Raw genomic sequence first — 16,851 nt, forward strand, 5'->3', positions numbered from 1 at the left:
ACTGATGAGCTCAGTGACTTTCAACGTGGCACGGTCATAGGATGACCTTTCCAACAAGTCAGTTTGTCAAATTTCTGCCGTGCTAGAGCTGCCCCGGTCAACTGTATGTGCTATTATTGTGAAGTGGAAACGTCTAGGAGCAACAACGGCTCAGCCGTGAAGTGGTAGGCTTGAAAACATCAAGGAGCAACAACGGCTTAGCTGCTAAGTGGTAGGCTACACAAGCTCACAGAATGGGACCGCCGAGTGCTGAAGAGCGTAGCATGTAAAACTTGACAGTCCTCTGTTACAACACTCACTACTGAGTTCCAAATTTCCTCTGGAAGCAACGTCAGCACAATAACTGTTTGTTGGGAGCTTCATGAAATGGGTTTCCATGGCCGAGAAGCCGGCTGGAGTGGTGTAAAGCTCGCCGGCATTGGAAATGCATTCTCTGGAGTGATTAATCACGATTCACCACCTGGCAGTCCGACGGACGAATATGGGTTTGGTGGATGCCAGCAGAACGCTACCTGCCCCAATGCTTAGTGCCTGTAAAGTTTGGGGGAGGAGGAGTAATGTTCTGGGGCTGTTTTTCATTGTTCGAGCTAGGCCCCTCAGTTCCAGTGAAGGGATATCTTAACGCTACAGCATACAATGACATTATAGACAATTCTGTGCTTACAACTTTGTGGAAAGAGTTTGGGGAAGGCCCGATTTCCTGTTTCAGCATGACAATGCCCTGTGCACAAAGCGAGGTCTATACAGAAATGGTTTGTCGAGATTGGTGTGGAAGAACTTGACTGACCTGTACAGAGCCCTGACCTCAACGCCAGTGGACACCTTTTGGATGAATTGAAACGCAGACTGCGAGCCAGGCCTAATTGCCCAATATCAGTGCCCGACCTCACTAATGCTCTTGTGGCTGAATGGAAGCAAGTCCCAGCAGCAATGTTCCAACATCCAGTGGAAAGTCTTCCCAGAAGAGTGGAGGCTGTTATAGAAGCAAAGGGGGGACAAACTCCATATTAATGCCCATGATTTTGGAATGAGATGTTTGTCCACATACTTTTGGTCATGTAGTGTTCTCATAACATTGAGTCATTTACTGATAGTATATAATCAGTATGTAGTGTTCTCATAACATTGAGTCATTTACTGATAGTATATAATCAGTATGTAGTGTTCTCATAACATTGAGTCATTTACTGATAGTATATAATCAGTATGTAGTGTTCTCATAACATTGAGTCATTTACTGATAGTATATAATCAGTATGTATGGTTCTTGGCCTTTTTATCTGGTTCTTTGGGTTGTATTCAACCCATCTCAGATTGCTCAAGTGACGAGAAAACCTGGTTTCAAAAAACGATAAAGCAACACCTCACGAGCTCAACGCCTCTCCCCTATTTGAACTTGATATGTTGTTTCATTGTGTTCATATGTAGACTACGTGTGACGTTTAACATGTATGTAGTTCTGTCCTTCAGCTGTCTATTTATGTTCTGTATTGTCATGTTTCATGTTCTGTGTGGACCCCAGGAAGAGTATCTGCTGCTATGACAACAGCTAATGGGGATCACAATACAATCCCAGGGTCACGTCTTTCAGACTTACAAACACACCTGATACCTTCCAGACACTTTGACACATGTCTTGAAAGAGTTGTCTGGGAGAATGCTGTCGGATGTACCTGGATTATAGTATTTATTCAAAGGATATTGAGAGTCACTTCAGGGACACCCAGAGAGTTGGTTGTCTCCTTGGATGCTGGATTGATACAAACTCAAAAAACACTTCGGTCTCCCAGAAATGTCTGTTTCTCTGATATGTGGTGAGCAAGGATGTCATGGGAACAAACCACTATGAGACTATAACAAACCACTACAAGACTATAGCAAACCCCTACCAGACTATAACAAACCACTACAAGACTATAACAAACCACTACAAGACTATAGCAAACCCCTACCAGACTATAACAAACCACTACCAGACTATAGCAAACCACTACAAGACTATAGCAAACCACTACCAGACTATAGCAAACCACTACAAGACTATAGCAAACCACTACAAGACTATAGCAAACCACTACCAGACTATAGCAAACCACTACCAGACTATAACAAACCACTACCAGACTATAGCAAACCACTACCAGACTATAGCAAACCACTACAAGACTATAGCAAACCACTACAAGACTATAGCAAACCACTACAAGACTATAGCAAACCACTACCAGACTATAGCAAACCACTACCAGACTATAGCAAACCACTACCAGACTATAGCAAACCACTACAAGACTATAGCAAACCACTACAAGACTATAGCAAACCACTACAAGACTATAACAAACCACTACAAGACCAAAACTATTCAATACCATAAACACTGAAGGAAGAAATGTGTTTTTCATGTTCAGGGTGGTGCTCAACTTTTCCATAATGACAACTTTGCACGTGTGACTTCACAAGGCGCATCTATATACTATGCAATGTCAGAGCTCACGAGACGCATCTATATACTATGCAATGTCAGAGCTCACGAGATGCATCTATATACTACGCAACATGAGAGCTCACGAGGCGCATCTATATACTATGCAATGTCAGAGCTCACGAGAGCATCTATATACTATGCAATGTCAGAGCTCCACAACCATTGAGAAACGCCGACTCCTTTCAAAGAGTGAAACCCACATCCTGTCATCTCTTTGAATGAAGTTCTGCCCAGGCCCTGGAGCCCTCCAGAAACAGACAGTAGTAAACAGAGAGGGTCTCCCCAGGAACTGGAACCCTCAAGAAACAGACAGTAGTAAACAGAGAGGGTCTGCCCAGGAACTGAGAGACACAGTGGTAATGAACTCCCCATGTTTGAACTGAGAGACACAGTGGTAATGAACTCCCCATGTTTGAACTGAGAGACACAGTGGTAATGAACTCCCCATGTTTGAACTGAGAGACACAGTGGTAATGAACTCCCCCATGTTTGAACTGAGAGACACAGTGGTAATGAACTCCCCATGTTTGAACTGAGAGACACAGTGGTAATGAACTCCCCATGTTTGAACTGAGAGACACAGTGGTAATGAACTCCCCGTGTTTGAACTGAGAGCCACAGTGGTAATGAACTCCCCGTGTTTGAACTGAGAGACACAGTGGTAATGAACTCCCCCATGTTTGAACTGAGAGCCACAGTGGTAATGAACTCCCCGTGTTTGAACTGAGAGCCACAGTGGTAATGAACTCCCCATGTTTGAACTGAGAGACACAGTGGTAATGAACTCCCCATGTTTGAACTGAGAGCCACAGTGGTAATGAACTCCCCGTGTTTGAACTGAGAGCCACAGTGGTAATGAACTCCCCATGTTTGAACTGAGAGACACAGTGGTAATGAACTCCCCATGTTTGAACTGAGAGACACAGTGGTAATGAACTCCCCATGTTTGAACTGAGAGCCACAGTGGTAATGAACTCCCCGTGTTTGAACTGAGAGCCACAGTGGTAATGAACTCCCCATGTTTGAACTGAGAGACACAGTGGTAATAAACTCCCCATGTTTGAACTGAGCTTTCTCTGGAACCTCCTCCACAGAGTCAGAAATTCAAACGGAGCATCTTGAGATGTACCACATTCAGATATATCTAACAAGAGTCACACCGATGGATTTGATATGAGCGCTTTCAGTCATACTTGTGAATAAAGCTTTCCATCGCCTCACATCAATTGCACAAGGAGAGTATAGCAGGTGCTATAGGCAATCGTAGCAGTACTACTAATACATGCCAAAAATGGTTCAAATTGAGTGAGGATAGCTGCTTTTTCAATGACTGACAGACTGGCAGGAGTGTTAGAGGCAGGCCACAGTAATTACAGGTCTGCTGTGCAGTAATGGTCTCCATTTTACCTAGCGTGGTCAAACCACTTTGGTCTCTAGAGGGTCCACCTGACATTGCCCATTGTTACAGACAACGAGCATGACATTTCACCCCGACAAGCTTACAGTGTCTCTGATGCTTTCTGAAACCTTTGAAAAACAACATCTACTATGGTGGTTACAATATTTTTCATATGCAAAATGTAGGAATGTCATTTGGGCCAACGGGATCTTTAATGGCGCTGCCAACCATTGAGGCCACTTTTAGTTTGTTTGTGTCACGACTTCCGCCGAATGCCGCCCGAATAAGGGAGAGGCACCAACTTCGGCGGAAGTCGTGACACAAACAAACTAAAAGTGGCCTCAATGGTTGGCAGCGCCATTAAAGATCCCGTTGGCCCAAATGACATTCCTACATTTTGCATATGAAAAATATTGTAACCACCATAGTAGATGTTGTTTTTCAAAGGTTTCAGAAAGCATCAGAGACACTGTAAGCTTGTCGACGTCACTGGCTTTCTAGCTGCCACCGATCTACTTTACTTTGTCCATTTGTTTTGTCTTGATGTCCGTCTGATGTCCGCGATGTTCGTTTGATCTGTTGGGCCCACATGTCACCCTCCTCTGGTCATCCTGGTATCGGTCGGACAGTGCGCTGTCTTAGTGGGAAGTACTGGTGGCCCACTTTATCTAAGGACGTGAGGGATTATGTTTCCTCCTGCTCGGTGTGCGCCCAGTGCAAGGCACCTAAACACCCTAAACACCTGCCCAGAGGGAAATTACAACCCCTACCCGTTCCACAACGGCCGTGGTCACACCTATCGGTGGATTTCATGACGGATCTTCCTCCGTCACAAAGAAACACCACGATCCTGGTCGTTGTGGATCGGTTTTCTATGTCCTGCCGTCTCCTTCCTTTGCCCGGTCTCCCTACGGCCCTACAGACTGCGGAGGCCCTGTTTACACACGTCTTCCGGCACTACGGGGTGCCTGAGGATATAGTGTCTGATCGGGGTCCCCAGTTCACATCGAGGGTCTGGAGGGCGTTTATAGAACATCTGTGGGTCTCGGTCAGCCTTACCTCAGGTTTTCACCCCGAGAGTAATGGGCAGGTGGAGAGAGTTAACCAGGATGTGGGTAGGTTTCTGCGGTCCTATTATCAGGACCGGCCGGGGGTGTGGGCGGCTTTCATCCCCTGGGAAGAGATGGCCCAAAACTCCCTCCACCACTCCTCCACTAACCTGTCTCTGTTTCAGTGTGTACTAGGTTATCAGTCGGTCCTGGTAGATGAATGGTTTCAGCGCTCGGTGGAGACATGGGACGCTGCCCATGTGCACCTGCAACGGGCCATCAGGCGGCAGAAGGCTAGCGCCGACCGCCACCGCAGTGAGGCCCCGGTGTATGCACCAGGGGACCGGGTCTGGCTCTCGACCCGAAACCTACCCCTTCGCCTGCCCTGCCGGAAGCTGGGTCCGTGGTTTGTGGGGCCATTTAAAGTCCTGAGGAGACTGAACAAGGTTTGTTATAGGTTACAGCTCCCCCTGATTACCATATTAACCCCTCGTTCCATGTGTCTCTCCTCAGGCCGGTGGTGGCTGGATTGCTCCAGCAGTCTGAGGTGCGTGAGGTTCCTCCGGCCCCTCTGGACATCGAGGGGGCCCCGGCGTATACTGTGCAAGCCATCATGGACTCAAGGCGTCGGGTGAGGAGCCTTCAGTACCTAGTGGAGTGGGAGGGGTACGGTCCGGAGGAGAGATGCTGGGTGCTGGTGGAGGACATCCTGGACCCTTCCTTACTGCAGGAATTTCACCGTCCCCACCCGGATCGTCCTGCGCCTCGTCCTCCAGGTTGTCCTCGAGGCCGGTGTTGGCGCGCAAGGGGGGAGGGGTACTGTCACGACTTCCGCCGAAGTTAGTGCCTCTCCTTGTTCGGGCAGCGGTCGATGTCACCGGCTTTCTAACTGCCACCGATCTACTTTTCTTTGTCCATTTGTTTTGCCTTGATTGTACACACCTGGTTTCCATTAGGTTATCATTTATTCCCTATTTAACCCTCTGGTTCCCACGAGGTTTTCTGCGTGTTTGTTCCTTGTTGAGTGTTCGGTTGTTTGTGTAGAGCTGGATCGTTATTCCCTTGTATGGAATTATCTTTTGCCTTATTTCGACTAAAGTACGTTTTTACTCAGTTCTGTGTCCTGTGTCTGACTCCGTCCTACCCGCTGAACACAGACACTTGACAGTTTGACCGTGAGTCCATGACTATGTAGACAAACTATAATAACAGTCTTCCTTACTTGCATACTGAATTTAAAATAAATAATGAATCATGAACATACACTAATCAACTGGAAATGTTATCTGCATTTTAAATGTTTTTTTTGTTGCATTTAGTCACTGAAATACCCACGGCAGTGTAGGATTCACACAATCAACAATTAGTCACTGAAATATCCACGCCAGTGCAGGATTCACACAATAAACAATTAGTCACTGAAATATCCACGCCAGTGTAGGATTCACACAATCAACAATTAGTCACTGAAATATCCACGCCAGTGCAGGATTCACACAATAAACAATTAGTCACTGAAATATCCACGCCAGTGCAGGATTCACACAATCAACAATTAGTCACTGAAATATCCACGCCAGTGCAGGATTCACACAATCAACAATTAGTCACTGAAATATCCACGCCAGTGCAGGATTCACACAATAAACAATTAGTCACTGAAATATCCACGCCAGTGTAGGATTCACACAATCAACAATTAGTCACTGAAATATCCACGCCAGTGCAGGATTCACACAATAAACAATTAGTCACTGAAATACCCACGCCAGTGTAGGATTCACACAATCAACAATTAGTCACTGAAATATCCACGCCAGTGCAGGATTCACAAATAAACAATTAGTCACTGAAATATCCACGCCAGTGCAGGATTCACAAATAAACAATTAGTCACTGAAATGTCCACGCCAGTGTAGGATTCACACAATCAACAATTAGTCACTGAAATATCCACGCCAGTGCAGGATTCACAACAATAAACAATTAGTCACTGAAATACCCACGCCAGTGCAGGATCTACCTCCAATCATTCATAATTGAAAACTCTGGGTATCGAAAAGCCTCAACTAAACATTTCACATGTTCACCATGGCAACAGGCATTGTAGCTGGAAGTTGCAATGTGCTTTATTTGAGTGAGTGAGACAACTCTGGAGTAGACGTGCCTGCAAAAAGCAAGTCATGTGGGTAGTATAGAGAACTCAGTGGCTCTCGTCATGATTTATTGTATGTTTAAGTGGTCTTAGATGGAAGATCTTGTATTTTGAACTGGTCTTAGATGGAAGATCTTGTATTTTGAACTGGTCTTAGATTGAAGATCTTGTATTTTGAACTGGTCTTAGATTGAAGATCTTGTATTTTGAACTGGTCTTAGATTGAAGATCTTGTATTTTGAACTGGTCTTAGATTGAATATCTTGTATTATGAACTGGTCTTAGATTGAATATCTGTATTTTGAACTGGTCTTAGATTGAAGGTCTTGTATTTTGAACTGGTCTAAGATCTGTCAAATGAAGAATAAGTACAACTACACACCACACACCACACGGCTTGATTTACAACAGGTACCACACTACAGTATTTGGTCTATCACACCTCTCTGAACAGTGACTTATGAAGAAATAACACAACTTACTAATACATCAGTCAGCCTGAAGAGTGTGTGTGTGTGTGTGTGTGTGTGTGTGTGTGTGTGTGTGTGTGTGAGAAAGGGAGCCTGTGTGTGTGTGTGTGTGTGTGTGAGAAAGGGAGCCTGTGTGTGTGTGTGTGTTTGTGTGTCTGATCGTCGTAAACATTAATTTATATCACCATTTGGCCTGTCAGGATGCTTTTACTGAACCTAAAAATCATAAACACATTTACCTCATAATCAATACTTCCCAAAAATATGACACAGCAATGAGTGCTCCTTCTCCCCTGAGGTCTGGATGACAAACCCTTCCACACGACTTACCCATAATTCACTGGCTGAGCGGCACCACTGAGGCTCTGTGGATGCCACGCGTCTCACGCTAGATTTATTAAGCACAGCCAATTAACCTTTCCTGCATTTCTAATCAACTGATCTAATGCATAATTAGTAATGAAGCCAGTCATCAAGGGACTGGTAATGGTTTGAGATTGGGAAATCATCTATGTGGTATTTTGAAAAATAAAAGGTCATAAAAGTCTTGGCTTGATTTCTTGTGGCTGGACAACATATATGACATTTGATTAACAAATTGTTAGTTGATGATAAACTTGTCAATTTATGTAACTAAATATATATATTTTTTAAACCATAGGGTGGGACGGCATTCAGCAAGAGGGGAAAATTGGTTTTGGTCCCAATGTAGAGGCTAATTGGTTTTGGTCCCAATGTAGAGGCGAATTGGTTTTGGTCCTAATGTAGAGGCTAATTGGTTTTGGTCCCAATGTAGAGGCTAATTGGTTTTGGTCCCAATGTAGAGGCTAATTGGTTTTGGTCCCAATGTAGAGACTAATTGGTTTTGGTTCTAATGTAGAGGCTAATTGGTTTTGGTCCTAATGTAGAGGCTAATTTGTTTTGGTCCCAATGTAGAGGCTAAATGGTTTTGGTCCCAATGTAGAGGCTAATTGGTTTTGGTCCTAATGTAGAGGCTAATTGGTTTTGGTCCCAATGTAGAGGCTAATTGGTTTTAGTCCTAATGTAGAGGCTAATTGGTTTTGGTCCTAATGTAGAGGCTAATTGGTTTTGGTCGTACCTAGACTGGAGGTTACAACGCCAACAAATTCACACCGCAGTACTTATGTAGTAACACATTTGTTTCTTCTTGTAAAACCAAATCATTGAGGCGTACTTTGAAACTGTCCTGTTTTCAGAACAAGATACGTGTTTTGGCACAGTTATTGTCATACACCACAGTAAGAAGTGAATTTGTCCTCCAACAGTGTCATCCATCGGGCCAAGCCTTGGCAGTAGACCAGGAAAACTATGCTGCTCCAAGTCTCCAGTTCACTCTCCATGCAATACCACCTGGGTGTTCCTACAGCACTTTGTAGAGGTTAGGGGCTCTGAGTCTTCTACTTCTCCCTCATGAAAAAGCAATGAGGTGGGGTGTTGTAAAAAGAGTCTCACTAGAGGTGCTGCACAGCAGACAGAATCTCAGAAGGACTGAATCTGGTTGTATCCAGGGAAATCTTTGATTATTGCATACAATGTTTGACTTTTAAATTGATGATATTATACCTCATTGATGCCTCATGAGCTTAGTTCAATTGTTGTACCCCATCAGAACCAAGAATATAAGCTTGTTTAACACCATTGTTTGCAAACAAAGTCATTTTAAACTAACATTGTACTGCTTCAAAACATGGCTAAAATGAAGATGTTGGTATCATGGATGGTCGGTCCTTGCATCCATAGCTGTGTCTATGAATTTTGAAAGTGGTTATATTTCTCCAGCCACATCCCTCATCGTTTTGTTATTGTTTCAACAGCAGAGTGCCCCTTTAACGTTTAACATGCTCACACTGTTCACAGGATCATGCAGTCGGACGCGACACCAGAAAACACCAGGCCGCATGACACCACAATTCAGTGTCAAGATGAATATTGTTTCTAACTAAATCCCAGACGACAGTCAGAAGGGCCTATCTGAGGAATGAGAAAAGAGGGAAAAGACTTAGGAAAACAGTTTACCCTTCTATACAGTGGATATACCATACCCTTCTATACAGTAGATATACCATAGCCTACTATACAGTAGATATACCATACCCTTCTATACAGTAGATATACCATACCCTTCTATACAGTAGATATACCATACCCTTATATACAGTAGATATACCATAGCCTACTATACAGTAGATACACCATACCCTACTATACAGTAGATATACCATACCCTACTATACAGTAGATATACCATAGCCTACTATACAGTAGATACACCATACCCTACTATACAGTAGATACACCATACCCTACTATACAGTAGATATACCATACCCTACTATACAGTAGATACACCATACCCTACTATACAGTAGATATACCATAGCCTACTATACAGTAGATATACCATACCCTTCTATACAGTAGATACACCATACCCTTCTATACAGTAGATATACCATACCCTACTATACAGTAGATATACCATACCCTACTATACAGTAGATACACCATACCCTACTATACAGTAGCTACACCCTCCCCTACTATACAGTAGATATACCATAGCCTACTATACAGTAGATATACCATACCCAACTATACAGTAGATACACCATACCCTTCTAAACAGTAGATACACCATACCCTACTATACAGTAGATATACCATAGCCTACTATACAGTAGATATACCATACCCTTCTATACAGTAGATACACCATACCCTTCTATACAGTAGATATACCATACCCTACTATACAGTAGATATACCATACCCTACTATACAGTAGATACACCATACCCTACTATACAGTAGCTACACAATACCCAACTATACAGTAGATATACCATACCCTTCTAAACAGTAGATACACCATACCCTTCTATAGAGTAGATATACCATAGCCTTCTATACAGTAGATACACCATACCCTTCTATACAGTAGATACACCCTCCCCTACTATACAGTAGATACACCATACCCTTCTATACAGTAGATACACCCTCCCCTACTATACAGTAGATATACCATAGCCTACTATACAGTAGATATACCATACCCTTCTATACAGTAGATATACCATACCCAACTATACAGTAGATACACCATACCCTTCTAAACAGTAGATACACCATACCCTACTATACAGTAGATATACCATACCCTTCTATACAGTAGATACACCCTCCCCTACTATACAGTAGATATACCATAGCCTACTATACAGTAGATATACCATACCCTTCTATACAGTAGATATACCATACCCTTCTATACAGTAGATATACCATACCCAACTATACAGTAGATACACCATACCCTTCTAAACAGTAGATACACCATACCCTTCTATACAGTAGATATACCATACCCAACTATACAGTAGATATACCATACCCTTCTATACAGTAGATATACCATACCCTTCTATAGAGTAGATATACCATACCCAACTATACAGTAGATACACCATACCCTACTATACAGTAGCTACACAATACCCAACTATACAGTAGATATACCATACCCTTCTAAACAGTAGATACACCATACCCTTCTATAGAGTAGATATACCATAGCCTTCTATACAGTAGATACACCATACCCTTCTATACAGTAGATACACCCTCCCCTACTATACAGTAGATACACCATACCCTTCTATACAGTAGATACACCCTCCCCTACTATACAGTCGATATACCATAGCCTACTATACAGTAGATATACCATACCCTTCTATACAGTAGATATACCATACCCAACTATACAGTAGATACACCATACCCTTCTAAACAGTAGATACACCATACCCTACTATACAGTAGATATACCATACCCTTCTATACAGTAGATACACCCTCCCCTACTATACAGTAGATATACCATAGCCTACTATACAGTAGATATACCATACCCTTCTATACAGTAGATATACCATACCCAACTATACAGTAGATACACCATACCCTACTATACAGTAGATATACCATACCCTTCTATACAGTAGATATACCATACCCAACTATACAGTAGATTCACCATACCCTTCTAAACAGTGGATACACCATACCCTTCTATAGAGTAGATATACCATAGCCTTCTATACAGTAGATATACCATACCCTTCTATAGAGTAGATATACCATAGCCTACTATACAGTAGATATACCATACCCTTCTATAGAGTAGATATACCATAGCCTTCTATACAGTAGATATACCATACCCTTCTATACAGTAGATATACCATAGCCTTCTATACAGTAGATATACCATACCCTTCTATACAGTAGATACACCCTCCCCTACTATACAGTAGATATACCATAGCCTACTATACAGTAGATATACCATACCCTTCTATACAGTAGATATACCATACCCAACTATACAGTAGATACACCATACCCTTCTAAACAGTAGATATACCATAGCCTACTATACAGTAGATATACCATACCCTACTATACAGTAGATACACCATACCCTTCTAAACAGTAGATACACCATACCCTTCTATAGAGTAGATATACCATAGCCTTCTATACAGTAGATATACCATACCCTTCTATACAGTAGATACACCCTCCCCTACTATACAGTAGATATACCATAGCCTACTATACAGTAGATATACCATACCCTTCTATACAGTAGATACACCCTCCCCTACTATACAGTAGATATACCATACCCTTCTAAACAGTAGATATACCATACCCTTCTATAGAGTAGATATACCATACCCTTCTATACAGTAGATACACCATACCCTTCTATACAGTAGATATACCATACCCTTCTATACAGTAGATACACCCTCCCCTACTATACAGTAGATACACCATACCCTTCTATACAGTAGATACACCATACCCTTCTATACAGTAGATACACCCTCCCCTACTATACAGTAGATACACCCTCCCCTACTATACAGTAGATACACCATACCCTTCTATACAGTAGATACACCCTCCCCTACTATACAGTAGATACACCCTCCCCTACTATACAGTAGATATACCATACCCTTCTATACAGTAGATACACCCTCCCCTACTATACAGTAGATACACCCTCCCCTACTATACAGTAGATACACCATACCCTTCTATACAGTAGATACACCCTCCCCTACTATACAGTAGATACACCCTCCCCTACTATACAGTAGATATACCATACCCTTCTATACAGTAGATACACCCTCCCCTACTATACAGTAGATACACCCTCCCCTACTATACAGTAGATATACCATACCCTTCTATACAGTAGATACACCCTCCCCTACTATACAGTAGATACACCCTCCCCTTCTATACAGTAGATACACCCTCCCCTACTATACAGTAGATACACCCTCCCCTACTATACAGTAGATACACCCTCCCCTACTATACAGTAGATATACCATACCCTTCTATACAGTAGATACACCCTCCCCTACTATACAGTAGATACACCCTCCCCTTCTATACAGTAGATACACCCTCCCCTACTATACAGTAGATACACCCTCCCCTTCTATACAGTAGATACACCCTCCCCTACTATACAGTAGATACACCCTCCCCTTCTATACAGTAGATACACCCTCCCCTTCTATACAGTAGATACACCCTCCCCTACTATACAGTAGATACACCCTCCCCTACTATACAGTAGATACACCCTCCCCTACTATACAGTAGATATACCCTCCCCTACTATACAGTAGATACACCCTCCCCTACTATACAGTAGATACACCCTCCCCTACTATACAGTAGATACACCCTCCCCTTCTATACAGTAGATACACCCTCCCCTACTATACAGTAGATATACCATACCCTTCTATACAGTAGATACACCCTCCCCTACTATACAGTAGATACACCCTCCCCTTCTATACAGTAGATACACCCTCCCCTACTATACAGTAGATACACCCTCCCCTACTATACAGTAGATACACCCTCCCCTACTATACAGTAGATATACCATACCCTTCTATACAGTAGATACACCCTCCCCTACTATACAGTAGATACACCCTCCCCTTCTATACAGTAGATACACCCTCCCCTACTATACAGTAGATACACCCTCCCCTTCTATACAGTAGATACACCCTCCCCTACTATACAGTAGATACACCCTCCCCTTCTATACAGTAGATACACCCTCCCCTTCTATACAGTAGATACACCCTCCCCTACTATACAGTAGATACACCCTCCCCTACTATACAGTAGATACACCCTCCCTACTATACAGTAGATATACCCTCCCCTACTATACAGTAGATACACCCTCCCCTACTATACAGTAGATACACCCTCCCCTACTATACAGTAGATACACCCTCCCCTTCTATACAGTAGATACACCCTCCCCTTCTATACAGTAGATACACCCTCCCCTACTATACAGTAGATACACCCTCCCCTACTATACAGTAGATACACCCTCCCCTACTATACAGTAGATACACCCTCCCCTACTATACAGTAGATACACCCTCCCCTACTATACAGTAGATACACCCTCCCCTACTATACAGTAGATACACCCTCCCCTACTATACAGTAGATACACCCTCCCTACTATACAGTAGATACACCCTCCCCTACTATACAGTAGATACACCCTCCCCTACTATACAGTAGATACACCCTCCCCTACTATACAGTAGATACACCCTCCCCTACTATACAGTAGATACACCCTCCCCTACTATACAGTAGATACACCCTCCCCTACTATACAGTAGATACACCCTCCCCTACTATACAGTAGATACACCCTCCCCTACTATACAGTAGATACACCCTCCCCTACTATACAGTAGATACACCCTCCCCTACTATACAGTAGATATACCCTCCCCTACTATACAGTAGATATACCATACCCTTCTAAACAGTAGATATACCATACCCTTCTATACAGTAGATATACCATACCCTTCTAAACAGTAGATATACCATACCCTTCTATACAGTAGATATACCATACCCTACTATACAGTAGATATACCATACCCAACTATACAGTAGATACAGTTGTGGCCAAACGTTTTGAGAATGACACAAATATTAATTTCCACAAAGTTTGCTGCTTCAGTGTCTTTAGATATTGGTGTCAGATGTTACTATGGAATACTGAAGTGTAATTACAAGCATTTCATAAGTGTCAATTACATGAAGTTGATGCAAAGAGTCAATATTTGCAGTGTTGACCCTTCTTTTTCAAGACCTCTGCAATCTGCCCTGGCATGCTGTCAATTAACTTCTGGGCCACATCCTGACTGATGGCAGCCCATTCTTGCATAATCAATGCTTGGAGTTTGTCAGAATTTGTGGGATTTTGTTTGTCCACCCGCCTCTTGAGGATTGACCACAAGTTCTCAATGGGATTATGGTCCGGGGAGTTTCCTGGCCATGGACCCAAAATATCGATGTTTTGTTCCCCGAGCCACTTAGTTATCACTTTTGCCTTTTGGCAAGGTGCTCCATCATGCTGGAAAGGGCATTGTTCATCACCAAACTGTTCCTGGATGGTTGGGAGAAGTTGCTCTCGGAGGATGTGATGGTACCATTCCTTATTCATGGCTGTGTTCTTAGACAAAATTGTGAGTGAGCCCACTCCCTTGGCTGAGAAGCAACCCCAAACATGAATGGTCTCAGGATGCTTTACTGTTGGCATGACACAGGACTGATGGTAGCGCTCAACTTGTCTTCTCCGGACAAGCTTTCTGATGTTTTTCCTGGAGAGAAGTGGCTTCTTTGCTGCCCTTCTTGACACCAAGCCATCCTCCCCATTATTTTTATTTCTACTTTGCACATTCTTCCATTGCAAAACTACCATTCCAGTGTTTTACTTGCTATATTGTATTTACTTTGCCACCATGGCCTTTTTTGCCTTTACCTCCCTTCTCACCTCATTTGCTCACATTGTATATAGACTTGTTTATACTGTATTATTGACTGTATGTTTGTTTTACTCCATGTGTAACTCTGTGTCGTTGTATCTGTCGAACTGCTTTGCTTTATCTTGGCCAGGTCGCAATTGTAAATGAGAACTTGTTCTCAACTTGCCTACCTGGTTAAATAAAGGTGAAATAAAAATAAAATAAGTATTCGCCTCACTGTACGTGCAGATGCACTCACACCTGCCTGCTGCCATTCCTGAGCAAGCTCTGTGCTGGTGGTGCCCCGATCCTGCAGCTGAATCAACTTTAGGAGACGGTCCTGGTGCTTGCTGGACTTTCTTGGGCGCCCTGAAGCCTTCTTCACAACAATTGAACTGCTCTCCTTGAAGTTCTTGATGATCCGATAAATGGTGGATTTAGGTGCAATCTTACTGGCAGCAATATCCTTGCCTGTGAAGCCCTTTTTGTGCAAAGCAATGATGAGGGCACGTGTTTCCTTACAGGTAACCATGGTTGACAGAGGAAGAACAATGATTCCAAGCACCACCCTCCTTTTGAAGCTTCCAGTCTGTTATTCAAACTGAATCAGCATGACAGAGTGATCTCCAGCCTTGTCCTCGTCAACACTCACACCTGTGTTAACGAGATAATCACTGACATGATGTCAGTTAGTCATTTTGTGGCAGGGCTGAAATGCAGTGGAAATGTTTTTTGGGGATTCGGTTCATTTGCATGGCAAAGAGGGACTTTGCAATTATGATCATCTGATCACTCTTCATAACATTCTGGAGTATATGCAAATTGCCATCTTACAAACTGAGGCAGCAGACTTTGTGAAAATTTATATTTGTGTCATTCTCAAAACTTTTGGCCACGACGGTACACCATACCCCACTATACAGTAGATACACCATGCCATTATATGACAAGACAATGAAAGACTATGACCAGACTATGCCAAGACTATGACCAGACTATATAAGACTATGACAAGACTATACCAGACTACACCAAGACTATACCAGACTATGCCAAGACTATGACAAGACTATGCCAGACTATGCCAAGGCTATAAAAGACTATGACAAGATTATGCCAGACTTTGAAAGACTATGAAAGACTATGCCAAGACTATGCCAGACTATGAAAGACTATGAAAGACTATGCCAAGACTATGACAAGACAATGCCAAGACTATGCAAGACTATGCCAGACTTTGAAAGACAAGACTATGCCAAGACTATGATAAGACTATGACAAGACTATGCCAGACTATGAAAGACTATGACAAGACTATGAAAGACTAAGACACGACTATGACAAGACTAAGACGAGACTATGACAAGA

Source organism: Oncorhynchus kisutch, unplaced genomic scaffold, assembly GCF_002021735.2.
Source record: "Oncorhynchus kisutch isolate 150728-3 unplaced genomic scaffold, Okis_V2 Okis03b-Okis08b_hom, whole genome shotgun sequence".
Taxonomy (NCBI): Eukaryota; Metazoa; Chordata; class Actinopteri; order Salmoniformes; family Salmonidae; genus Oncorhynchus; species Oncorhynchus kisutch.